This window comes from Sapajus apella, unplaced genomic scaffold (assembly GCF_009761245.1).
Source record: "Sapajus apella isolate SASKATOON/1434 unplaced genomic scaffold, GSC_monkey_1.0 scaffold50, whole genome shotgun sequence".
Classification (NCBI taxonomy): domain Eukaryota; kingdom Metazoa; phylum Chordata; class Mammalia; order Primates; family Cebidae; genus Sapajus; species Sapajus apella.
In genome coordinates this window covers 5,821,087-5,834,203 of record NW_022436990.1, presented here as the reverse complement: position 1 = coordinate 5,834,203, position 13,117 = coordinate 5,821,087, and the positions used below count along the sequence as shown (strand labels likewise).

The window sequence follows — 13,117 nt, the reverse complement described above, 5'->3', positions numbered from 1 at the left end:
TGAACATTAGCAGTTGAAGAGCTGGAGGAAATAAAACGTCACTGAATAGTACATTCTTAGAAAAACACTATAGCTTTCCCCAATGCTGCAGAAATCATCAGAGAACCCAGCCGCAAGGACTATTAACGTCTAGGTTAATCCCACATCTGGTTGGCTGCTGCAAACTATAACTGTAGAAGGTGGTAGTTAAGGTTTTCTGAACCACCTCATCACATTTCTTCTTTCTGCTTGTATCCTGGAGTTGCTAGCTTTGGCTATGGCAATTTCAGATCATGTACTCTGCCTTGGTAGATACAGGATAAGAACTTTAATATCTTTAATAAATTAAATAGATACACAGCTCTCTGAATGTAATTCCTTAAGGGCAAGAACTATGTCTTACTAATTTTGGATATCCATACCCTAGAACTAATCTGACACATATATGCAACTTGATAATGCTTGGTAAATGTATAAATTAATGAAATGAACATCTGACTAAAACCAAAAATTTTTGCCTGGTTCTGTTGAAACTACTAATGCACTGCTTTAGTTTTCCCACCTATAAAATGGGGCTTATTCTTGCTCTGCACCCTCACTGAGGTATTGGGAGAATTGAACAAGAGGATATACACAAAAGTTAATTGTAAAACTAGCAATAGCAAACTAGTGTAATCATTTTGATCATCAACAGTGTATCAAAGTTAAATTGCATATGCAGAAACACAGATACTGAATGTTAGATGAAGTATTTATTTACGATAACATTCTTTAGAAGCAGCTTAAAATAGAAATAACATGCTTCCAAAATAATGTGATATGTTGAAAATACAGTTAAAGGACTGGGGGCTAAGAAATTCCCTTGGAAAAGTTAAGTCTGGTGGTACTTTTTTTTTTCTTAACTTTATAAGATCTTAGGGCTGGGCGTGGTAAAGCTCACACCTGTAATCCCAGCACTTTGGGAAGCCAAGGTGGGAGGGTCACTTGAGGTCAGGAGTTTGAGACCAACCTTGTCACATGGCAAAACTTTGTCTCTACAAATAATACAAAAATTAGCCAGGCTTGGTGGGGGGTGCTTGTAGTCCCAGCTACTGGGGACGCTGAAGCAGGAGAATCACTTGAACCCAGGAGGTGGAGGTTGCAGTAAGCCAAGATCATGCCAATGCACTCCAGCCTGGGTGACAGAGAGACACTCTGTCTCAAAAAAAGAAAAATAAAAATCTTAGGAACTTAATAATTAACATCTTCTGTATTACAAGGAAGAAGTTCAAGTTTTCTTACAGAATTAATACAACTAAGCAATCGAGTTTATCTCAGACTTTAGCCTTCCCAGTCCAAAAGCTAAACACCATAATGACTAAAGATGCTAATTCAGCACTAGCAATGTAAAGCATGTTTTTGTGTGTTGCCAGTGCTTTTCTCCAAAATTTAAACAACCACAGATACGATCTAAGTAGGAAGTCTTTGCATTTATGCTGGCCTTTGTATTAAAAACGCATAAAATTGTCTATGATTATATCTCTTGATTAACCCCACTTTTTAAAAGAAAACTAAAATATAAAAATAATTTTGCTTTAGCGTAGTTTCCATTTGTGTAACTTTATCTCATACATTCAATTTGAGTTATTGGCTATTTTCTCATTTTCTGTCTTTTTCCTAGTAGATTTACTCTACTATCTAAATGTTAGTAGCAAGTTGCCCCATTAAAAATCACTTCATTTTGCTTTTCTCTACTCTATTACTCAAAATACCTGAAACAAAATATGTAAGGTACTATATGTCACTTTTTCTGTTTTTCTAGATTGCACTGACTTTTTTATTTTTCAAAGTAACTACTTTGGTCAGTCATTTGTGCATTTTTGTCTGAGTACTTTGATATGACACAGGCTCCATCTTCAAGGATAGTATTTCTTAATCTTGGCTGCATAATGGATTCAGCTAGAGCAATGTAAAAAATGCTGATTCCTGGGTCCAATCCCAGAGGTTCTGATATAGTCTGTGTGGGGTGTGACAGTGGCCTCTGCATCTTTTAAAGTTACCCAAGTGATTCTAAAGTGTAGTCAAGGCTGAGAACTACTGCTCTGGGAACTCACAGTCTTGTAGGGGAGATTCGTAACAAGAGTAACAACTCCATTTATGGTGTGCTTAATTGTGCCAAGCAGCAGGCTAAGCACTTTATGTGCCTCATCTCATTTAACTCAAACTTTGTGGGGAAAGATTCTGTTACTATTCCTATTTTATAAACAAAGACATGAGGATTAGAAAGAATAAGAAACTTGTCCAAGATTCCACCAGTGATGATTGACTGAGACAGAACTCAAACAGCTCTGTCCAACTCCAGAGTGGTAGCTCTTCATCATAGACTATCATCAAGGTAGAAACCATGCCATAAAAAGATATTATATTTCTTTTTGGAGACAGGCTCTTGCTCTGTCGCTCAGGCTGGAGTATGGTGGCATGATCACAGTTCACTGCAGCCTCAACTGCCTGGGCTCAAGCGATTCCTCCACCTCAGCCTCTCAAGTAGCTGGGACCACAGACATGTGCCATCACATACGGTTAATATTTTTTATTATTATTTGTAGAGACGAGGTCTCACTATGTTGCCAGGCTGGTCCTGAACTCTTGGGCTCAAGCAATCCTCCCGAGTAACTGGGATTAGAGCTATGAGCCACCATGATGGGCCTAAAAGATTTTTTTGAAGGGGCAAGTCGTAGTGTTCATGAATAGAAGAAATGACAGAAGAATTACCTCTGAGGATACACACCACTGAAATTAGACAGATGTTAGAAATGTCCTTTTTTCTCCTTAGCCTGTCAGAATGAATTGTAAATTTTCTCAAAATAGTAGTATCCGAGGCAAAGAACACTCCAAGGCAGTGTCCCAGTCTAGCTGGATACCTCTCGGTTGTCAAGGACACAGGAAGGAACAATGAAATCATTATTTGACTATGATTTTTTTAGTTGCTAGTCAGCATCTAAGTCTGTCTGTAAACTGCATCTCTGCATTCCCTATGGGCAAAGGGAGCTGTCCCTCCTGGTAGTGACAAAATAACCACAAACAAAACAGTCCTCAGGGGAAAGCCATCTTTATCTGTCAGTATTAGTGAGCTGAAAAACAGAGGTGCAGGCAGCTGGAGAAACAGTTTGCCTGTTTTAAGTTTACAGGTGGCCTTACAATGGAAAGTTTTACATACTGAGATTCCTTTTCAAGTTAAAAAAGTTTGGACAGAAAGGGACAAAATTTGGCAGGATTTTCATGCAACGCTTATAACCAGTTTACGAAAGCAAAGTATCAAATTTTTGTGAAGCTTGGTGAACTAAACACCCACCTGCTGGCAAACAGGCTCAGCTAACTGCTCCCACCCTTTCTGCACTGCACATTCCTCCTGGTTCAAATCAGAATGGCCACACGTACCTGCTGTCACAGGGGCTGGCATATACAAAACACACTCAAGAAATGTTTTCTGAAGGAATTCATGGACGCTGGAGAGAGCTAACTTTAAAAATACTTTTGAAAAGCAGACTGTAAACATAGTAACATAATAATAATGTCAGCATGTAAACGATTGAATAGCTGCTTAACACCCAGGTAAAAGCCCAGGTAGAAGGCATTTTAATGTGTCTATTTGCCTGTGTGCGTGCGTGCGTGCGTGTGTGCGTGTGTGCATGCATGCATGTGTCTGTGTATAATTTGTTTATGAAAAACAAGTATGAAAGGGGAAGAAGGCTTTTTTAATTGCATTTTAGGTTTTGGGGTACATGTGAAGAACATGCAAGATTGTTGCATAGGTACACACATGGCAGTGGGATTTGCTGCCTTCCTCCCCTTCACCTATATCTGGCATTTCTCCCCATGCTATCTCTTCTCAACTCTCCACTCTCCGCTGTCCCTCCCCTACTTCCCCCCACCTGACCCCAGTGTGTAGTGCTCCCCTCCCTGTGTCCATGTGTTCTCATTGTTCAACACCCACCTATGAGTGAGAACATGCGGTGTTTGACTTTCTGCTCTTGTGTCAGTTTGCTGAGAATGATGGTTTCCAGGTTCATCCATGTCCCTACAAAGAACACGAACTCATCGTTTTTGATGGCTGCATAATATTCCATGGTGAATATGTGCCACATTTTCCCTGTCCAGTCTATCATCGATGGGCATTTGGGTTGGTTCCAGGTCTTTGCTATTGTAAACAGTGCTGCAGTGAACATTCATGTGCATGTGTCCTTATAGTAGAACGATTTATAATCCTTTGGATATATACCCAGTAATGGGATTGCTGGGTCAAATGGAATTTCTATTTCTAGGTCCTTAAGGAATCGTCACACTGTCTTCCACAATGGTTGAACTACTTTACACTCCCACCAACAGTGTAAAAGTGTTCCTATTTCTCCACATCCTCTCCAGCATCTGTTGTCTCCAGACTTTTTAATGATCGCCATTCTAACTGGCGTGAGATGGTATCTCAATGTAGTTTTTGATTTGCATTTCTCTAATGACCAGTGATGATGAGCATTTTTTCATATGTTTGTTGGCCTCATGTATGTGGAAGAAGGCTTTTGACTGATTCCATCATCATTGTTAGCATGGATCAAATATTTGAGGTTCTGAGAAACATACTTAATGTGCTTTCCCCAACATTTGGGGCAATGGAGCAGACAGGGCAAGTTTATTTTGTAAGTGGTTCAAAGTTTCTTTTTCCTGGTTTTCCTACTATAGCTTATATTTTGTTTGAGGAAAAGGCACAGTTTGGAGCCTATCAAAAGCAATCAAATTGTTGGAAACATCTAACACATTACAAAATACAATTAATTAAATTTATCAATGCAGTTGCTATTTTCCTAGAATAAAATGGGAGTTTTAGAAAGTTAGATTCAGCAGTTGTTGACAAGAGTCAGAAAAGCATGCAGTGCCTTGGTGTGAAGCTTGGGACAGGTCTTGAGTGACAGCACTGATCCTTGGGTGCGAGGGCTTAGAAAAAAATACAGAAACTAATGAGAAAAGGAGAACCAGCTAATTACAGAATTCAGTAATAATGTCACTGTCAAATCCTGGGAAAAGGACTGACAGATTCTATTTAACCTATAAATCAGCAGTTGTCAATTAGGGGGTCTTTTTACCACTGGGGTGAAATATGGAAGTGATTTATTTAAAGACAAGGTCTTTGTATTACTTATCTCAATTAATGATTGATAAAATTTGTTTCAAAAGATGTTATGCAATTTAACACTGCAAAAGTTACTATGAATGATAAACAGAATAAATATACACATATAAATTTTCTTCTTTTTTAAAAAATGTAGGTTTAGAGGAGGGGAGTGAACCAAATTATTTGATAGAGTGACTACTAGAATATTAGTTAAGAACCACCCCGTGGACCCACTATGGAATATTGGAAAGGAAGTCTCCAGAAGCAAAGTAATGACTTTATTTTGGGGGGTGGCAGAAGGAAAGAAAACTTCATCAGGTGAAAAAGATCATGTTAATGATATCCAAGTTCCAGCACAAAACAAAATTCTACTGCCCTCAAATCAGTAGATAAGGTTTCTCGAATGTAAACAGAAATACTATTTATATTATAAATATGGAAAGGAATTATAGTTAGCATACATGCATGTATTTATATAACATGTCACTCATATGTGAATAAATTTTTTGTTTTGGGGATTTTTTTTTTTTTTTAGTGGAGATGGGGCTTTCCCATGTTGCCCATGCTAGTCTTGAATTCCTGAGCTCAAGCAATTAGCCCACCTTGCCCTCCCAAAGTGATGGTATTACACACATCAGTCACCACACCAGCCTGTTTTTTTGTTTTTTAATGTTTGGAAGATTCTTAACAACTCGTAAGTTTTCTTTCTCCATTAATAGCTAATACTGAGCACTCAGTAAATGCTAGTCACAATTCTAAGCACTTTACATGCCTCAACCCATATGATCCTTCCAATAACCTATGAAGTAGATGGCATTATCTCTATTTTATGGTTGAGACACAGAGATATTAAGCTGCCTGCTCAAGGTAACACAGCTAGTAAGTATTAGAGTTGGAATCTGATTATCAGGCAGTAGGACATCAGAATCCTCATAGAGCACTACCTCCTTATCTTACCTCTATCTCTATTTTTTTAAGAGATGGGGTCTTGCTATGTTGCCCAGGCTGGAGTTGAACTCCTTGGCCCAAGCAATCCTCATGCCTTAGCCTCAGGAGTAGCTGGGACCCCATGCCTGTGTGCCCAGATTTACCTCTGTTCTCTTTGTAGGGTAGAGGAAACTATTAAAATACACACACACACACACACACACACACACACACACACACACAGATGAGCTAAATAACTCTTTGGGAGACCACAGTAGGAATTTAATAGAAGAGAACAGAAAATTAAGATTATGTTGCTATGGCCCCACTGAATAAGTCCCCTGTCACATGACTGCCACATGTGTGGGATTGACTCAGGTACCCCTGAGGGCATGTGGGGAAAGTAGAAAGATGGGCTGGAAAAAAATACAACTAACATAGTGGCATTTTAGCTTAAGAAAACAAATCTACTTCCAAACTGTAAGCAACTCAACAATCAGATACTCTGTACTTCTTATAACTATTCCTGGAAAGCCAGGTGTTGGGAAAAAACAGGTCTCCATCCACACACAGTGAGATTCAGGAAGACAAATATCCAGGTTTGCAGAATCAATGGGACTTGGATTGACTCCTACTTAGAGTAACTAGGGCAAGAAAACTAGGACCCTTTTTTATTTCTCTTTGTAGCTGCTAGGAATAAAATGGAATAGCAGATCTTTAACAGCATTCGGTTCCTAGGGTAATGTCTCAATTTGGTAACAGACAAGGAACAATGATTTTCCTCATCACCAGTGACACTGAGCATGAAGGAAACAGCACCCACTCTTTCTGATTGCTTAGGAAATATCTTCTCTACCATCTTGATGCAAAGTTTAGAAGTTTTAAATTAATTAACATTAAAAATTGGGAAACAAAACACTTGACATTTATTCATTCATCTATTCATTTGACAAATGTTTATTAAGTACCTGTCCTTTGCCAGGTTCTCTTAGGCAATGGGGATACAACAGAGTATCAAACAAACCAAGAGTTTCCCTCTTTCTTTCTTTTTTTGTTTTTTTAAAGGGTGCTGCTCTGTCACCCAGGCTGGAGTGCAGTGGCACAAACGTGGCTCACTGCAGCCTTGATCTCCTGGGCTCAAGCAATCCTCCCACCTCAACGCCCCCACCCTCAAGTAGCTAGGACTACAGGTGCACAGAACCACACCCAGCCAACTTTTGTATTTTTAGTAGAGATGGGTTTTCACCATGTTACCCAGGCTGGTCTCTAACTCTGACCTCAAGGGATCCACCTGCCTCAGCCTCCCAAAGTTCTGGGATTACAGGCCTGAGCCACCATACTCAGCCCAGACCAAGAGTTTTACCTTCATAAAGCTAACAGTCTACTGATAAGAAGAGCATGTTTTAATATATAATAAATGACTTCATTATTTTACATTGTTTATTCAACAATTAGTATTATGTATTCATTCTTACATTTAATTAAACATGTCAATGTTACTTACAGATCAATACAATTTAAAAACTGGAATATCTTCTTTTAATTTAATATGTGGCTGTTAGCTATGCAATGTCAATAAAATATATATGAAAAGTGTGACATGTCTCATGTTTATTCAAATGTAAGAATACATAGATTCATATAAGCTGTACAAAACATAAAAAATGCTGGCATCTGGCAGGGCGCAGTGGCTCACGCCTGTGATCCCAGCACTTTGGGAGGCTGAGGTGGGCAGATCACGAGGTCAGGAGTTCAAGTCCAGCCTGGCCAAATGGTGAAACCCCGTCTCTACTAAAAATACAAAAATTAGCTGGGCGTGGTGGTGGGCACCCGAAGTCCCAGCTACTCAGAAGGCAGAGGCAGGAGAATCGCTTGAACCCAGAAGGCGGAGGTTGCAGTGAGCCAAGATCGCTCCACTGTACTCAAGCCTGGTGACAGAGCGAGACTCCATCTAAAAAATATAACAACCTGTACATACTAATGATCAGCTCCCATTTTCTCCAACCTTAGTGCCTCCTTATTCCCAGCTCTTTGGTTTGTACTTGCCCGTTGGTTCTTCTCTGCTGTCTGACTGTTCACCATCCATCGATTTATTCATTGCACAAATATGTACTAGGAAACACTAGAGTGAGACCCTCTAGAACCCATTCACTTTTATCTCCCAGGACTAGAGCCTCTTGGAGGTTGAAAGATTCTTCCATTCTTTGGGAACTCTCAAAATATTATTATAAAAAATAAAGAAATGACAATTAACAGGGTTATTAAAATTTAGTTTAAGGGCTTACATTTCACATAGTAATTCTTTTAACAGACACAATTTCAATGACAAAGGCAATGACTTTATATCTGGCCGTATTTGAAAGAAATATCAAAAATTTAAATTTATAAAGCCCTCTATGAGATTGGGCATGGTGGCTCACGCCTGTAATCCCAACATTTTGGGAGGCTGAGGCAGGTGGATCACAAGGTCAGGAGTTCAAGACCAGCCTGGCCATGATGGTGAAATCCCGTCTCTACTAAAAATACAAAAAAATTAGCTGGGCATGGTGGCAGATGGCTGTAATCCCAGCTACTTGGGAGGCTGCGGCAGAGAATTGCTTGAACCTGAGAGGCAGAGGTTGCAGTGAGCTGAGATCATGCCACTGCACTCCAGCTTGGGCAACAGAGCGAGACTCCATAAAAAAAAAAGCCCTCTGTGAAATATGAGGCCCTACTCAAATGGCCCTCCTGGCCTTGTCTGTCACCGTTTCCTTCTTGGCTGCTGGCACCTTCCTATCTCATTGTCAAGGAGAAGCCACCACACTGTCTCCACATTTGAGTATCTCTATCTCATTCTCCACCAGTTAGGCTCTTAAAACCTTCAGGGAAGTTAGCCTCATAAGTACAGAGGACCCTATATTCAGGCTTAGAAATCCTAACTGCCCCAGGGCTGAGAGCTGTTATTACACACTTATTTTGGTTTTAAAAAGGGAATAAGATTTTTGTGGCTTGTATATGAACTGCATAACATGGTTCTAGGGGGAAATGCATCCTGATCTCAAACTCACCTAAAACTACAGAAACATGACATATATGTTTAGGGCATTATATGAGACCACACTTTTTTCTCATACATGGTAAATATATCTCCTTTTCTTTTTGAGATGGAGTCTCAAGTCTGTTGCCCAGGCTGGAGGGCAGTGGCATGATGTTGGTTCACTGCAACCTTCCCCTCCTGGGTTCAGCAATTCTCCTGCCTCAGCCTCCTGAGTAGCTGGGATTATAGGTACCCACCACCACGCCTGGTTGATTTTTGTATTTTTAGTAGAAACGGGGTTTCTCCATGTTAGACAGGCTAGTCTTGAACTCCTGATCTCAAGTGATCTGTCCACCTGGGTGTCCCAAAGTGCTGGGATTACATGCATAAGCCAACACTCCTAGCCCTGTTTTTCCTTATGCATTTTGTTTATATGTTTGTCCTACATATGGTAACTGTGAGTCTTTTTTCATTCAACCTGCCCACAAATGTGATTTTATAACACTGTCATATATTTCTAACTTATATAAATAATGGAAAGTAAAAGATGTCATTGAGTTAATAAAGTAAAAAATATTTCTGTGTGTAGCTACATTTTGTGCATTTTATACTGATTGTATGTCAGTTATCTATTATAGAAAGCAAATCATACTATTTATGCTAAATAGTATGCTAATTAGTATGACCATCAGAATGATCATCTTCATTTAGATAAACCATAGGTCAAAACACAGATGTTTTGTCTTAAGTGTTGCTCTGAGAAACCATGATTCCTACAAGAAACATTCTCTCTACCATCAGCAAAATAAGATGCTATGAAAGAGGTCAAAGTATTTGGCATCTAAATCAGAAGATTATTTTCTTTATCTCTGTCATATTTCTGTATGGTTAGACTGGGAAATATAAACAAAACAGGTCTCAGGGAAATTGAATTGTTTTGTGGCAAATGTATTGAATAAATATATATTTATTGAGCAGCTACTATATTCTAAGCAGTGTAGTAGGCCTGGAGATACAAAATAAACATAATTTGGTCTCTTCCTTAGAGGGGCTCACTCTTCACAAGACTTAAAAAAAAGAAATAGATCCAATGAACTCTTTTAAACTAATCACAAAAACATCAAGGAAAAGTAAAATAGATGTTTGTGAAAAGCCTCTTTGCAGAGTGAAATGGAATACTACATATTATGTAAGCACACCAATGGAAACATTATCATTGGTGTGGCTATTTAAATATCTAAATTGAGTGAACAAATGATGGCTATTTAAAGATCTAAATTGAGTGAACAAATGATGGCTCGCTATAGCCTCAACCTCTAGGGCTCAAGCAATTCTCCCCACTTTGGCCTCCCTAAATGCTGGGATTACAGGGTAAGCCACCCGTGCCCAGCCCAGATGATCTATTCTTTGACTATGGAAGATGTGAAGCTAACAAGAATCAAATAAACATCATTGATACCACTGGTTTTTTTTTTTTTAACTTAGATGCCAGTGTCTCTATTTTTCTCTCTTCTTCTTCCCTTCCTTGCTTCTTTGAACTTCTAATCTCCAGATATGAGCTCAAAATTGAAGGTATACACCAATGCAGATGTCCATGAACACATCAAAGAAACAGAAAATGTATTATCACTTTCTTAATGCTTAACTGGGCAAAAACAATGAAGCTATATTGCTCTGTAAAACAAAGTTACTTACCATTTTCATATCATATTCCTATTTCAACTTTAAAGAATATAAAGTAAATGTTTTCTTAGGGCAACTAAAAACTGCTCTAAAAAAAATCACTAGGGCTGGGCACTGTGGCTTGCACCTGTAATCTTAGCACTTTGGGAAGCTGAAACCCCATCTCTACTAAAAATACAAAAATTAGCTAGACATGGTGGAAGCCGCCTGTAGTCCTAGCTACTCAGGAGGCAGAGGCAAGAGAATCGCTTGAACCAGGAGGTGGAGGTTACGGTGAGCTGAGACAGAGCCACTGGGCTCCAGCCTGGGCTGACTCAAAATGACTCACATAGTGGGACTCAAAAAAAATAAAAATGAATAATCACTAAATGGTCTTTAATATTCCTTATATTTAGAACATTATCTTCAATATTCATCCTCCGTAGAATGATCCTAAAATTCCTTAGCTGTATACATTTCTCATTGAGAGAGAAAAAAGTAATTTAATTCAGTAATCATTTAACTAAAAAATGTTTTTAAAGACATGGGAAAGTTATAGTGCCATCTTGTGGTTAAAAGTTTGCTTACAGAAGCAAGTACTGGCATTTCCCATTCATTAACTAAACCCACAACACAGTATGTATTACACTTTTAAAAATTTCCTTACAAAAGGAGCAGGATCGAAGAGGAAAAAAATCCTGTTTAGAGCATATATTCAAGAAAAATATATTATTTATACATATACCCAATTTCTTATGTTAAAGGCCACTGAATTAAAACAAGAAATAGCATTTGAATCTCAGATACATAAATAAAAATTATGCGTTTAGCATTATAGCTCCTGCTCACAGATGTTTATAATTTATTATTATTATAATACATACCCTAGCCCTAAGAACTTTGAAAAACACAATTATGGAATTTAGGAGTTTCAGGTAATCTCTAAGATTATAACATTTAAACTAAGCTTATCAATGATTTCTATCTGATCCAGGACTCTAATACAAATTTTGCAGCAAGAACCATTATAAAGAAAATAAATATTATATAAATAAAAACAGTTTCTTCCATCCCTCTTTCTCACTTATATACATAAATCTATTTTTCCATACAGAGGTAAGAATAATTAAAAGAAAAATTAATTTCCAAAGTACAGTCTGTATTTTTCAAGTGTAGAATTCTCTATGATCTATGCAAGGCCAAGATGCTTGGCAATGGTGGAATCTAATCAGTAGTTAACATACTTCTAACTGTATCTGCAGAAAGCTTTTCTGTTTAAAAAGAAAAGAAAAAGCAAATCACTCAAATTATAGGAAGACAGCGCCATCTATAGGTCTGCACCAAGTACAGAACAGTGATCTTAGATTGAGATACGAATGTCCACTGTGATAAACTAGCCAATCAAATGTGCTGCCCTAGGGGGAAGCTCCAAAATAATGCTGCTCATTCTCAAGTCTCTGAAGAGATTTTGCAATTTACCCCAAAGTGCTTTAACCTACCTCTACAATCATTTCCCAAAATGATAGTGATAATAATAGCAATAGAAGCCTCAAGCACTCAGAACAAAAACCAATGTTTTTCACAAATGTATTATTATGATTTGGTATACTTGACGGTCGATAAATATTGGTAACTTTTCAAGAAACATGAGTACATTGGTAGGTTGTCTCTTTCTCTCTCTCTCTTTCTGCAAAATTCTTTTTGGCCATGATTCTATTTTAGGTGTCATCCAATTCTATTGAATTTCATTCACCTTTCTCCAAAAAAGAGGTTATTTGTTCTCCCTACAGTGGTATATTCTAGTTCTTACAGACATTAAATTACATGCGACGGAAGATTCCCTCCTTTTTCAGATAGGCCCTTCCCATCCACGCTGGGGTTGCTCTCACTCTACTGCATCACACCAGTATCTTACTGGTTGTATACAAATTCAGTTAACAACACATGAGGGTGGAGGCTTAGCCCACTTCCTGATCAGTTGCCTGTAGCATGTGGCAGAAAAAAAAGATGCCCCCATTAATGTTGCCAGAGGCCCCTGCTGGTTAATACGGAGAGTTTCATACTTAAACTATGGCTGGCATTTAAAAATCTGCAAAAGCCAGATATAGACTGTTATACAAGGGAAGATCCTGTTTGTTCATTACTACTCAAGTTCAAGAAAAAGGTATGATATTTAACATAACCAGAGAGAAAAAGAAGACTTATGGAGGCACTACTTGAACGGGCTGCTTACCTGATTTCTCTTTCTGCACACTAAGAGGCAAGGTGGATTAATGGGTGACAGCTCAAGCTTGGAAAGCAAAGAGCAGAGTTTGAGTCTGTGTCTGTCATTGGCCTTGAACAAGTAATTTCTCTGAGCTTCACTTTCATCTTCAAGAAATTACAAACTG

At 38.4% G+C, this 13,117-nt stretch overlaps 1 protein-coding gene across 2 annotated transcripts in view; it reads right to left on the bottom strand.

Annotated features, from left to right (window-relative positions):
• Window positions 1-13,117, bottom strand: part of SLC25A21 (solute carrier family 25 member 21) — a 503,455-nt gene that overhangs the window by 471,438 nt on the left and 18,900 nt on the right. The window lies entirely within an intron of this gene.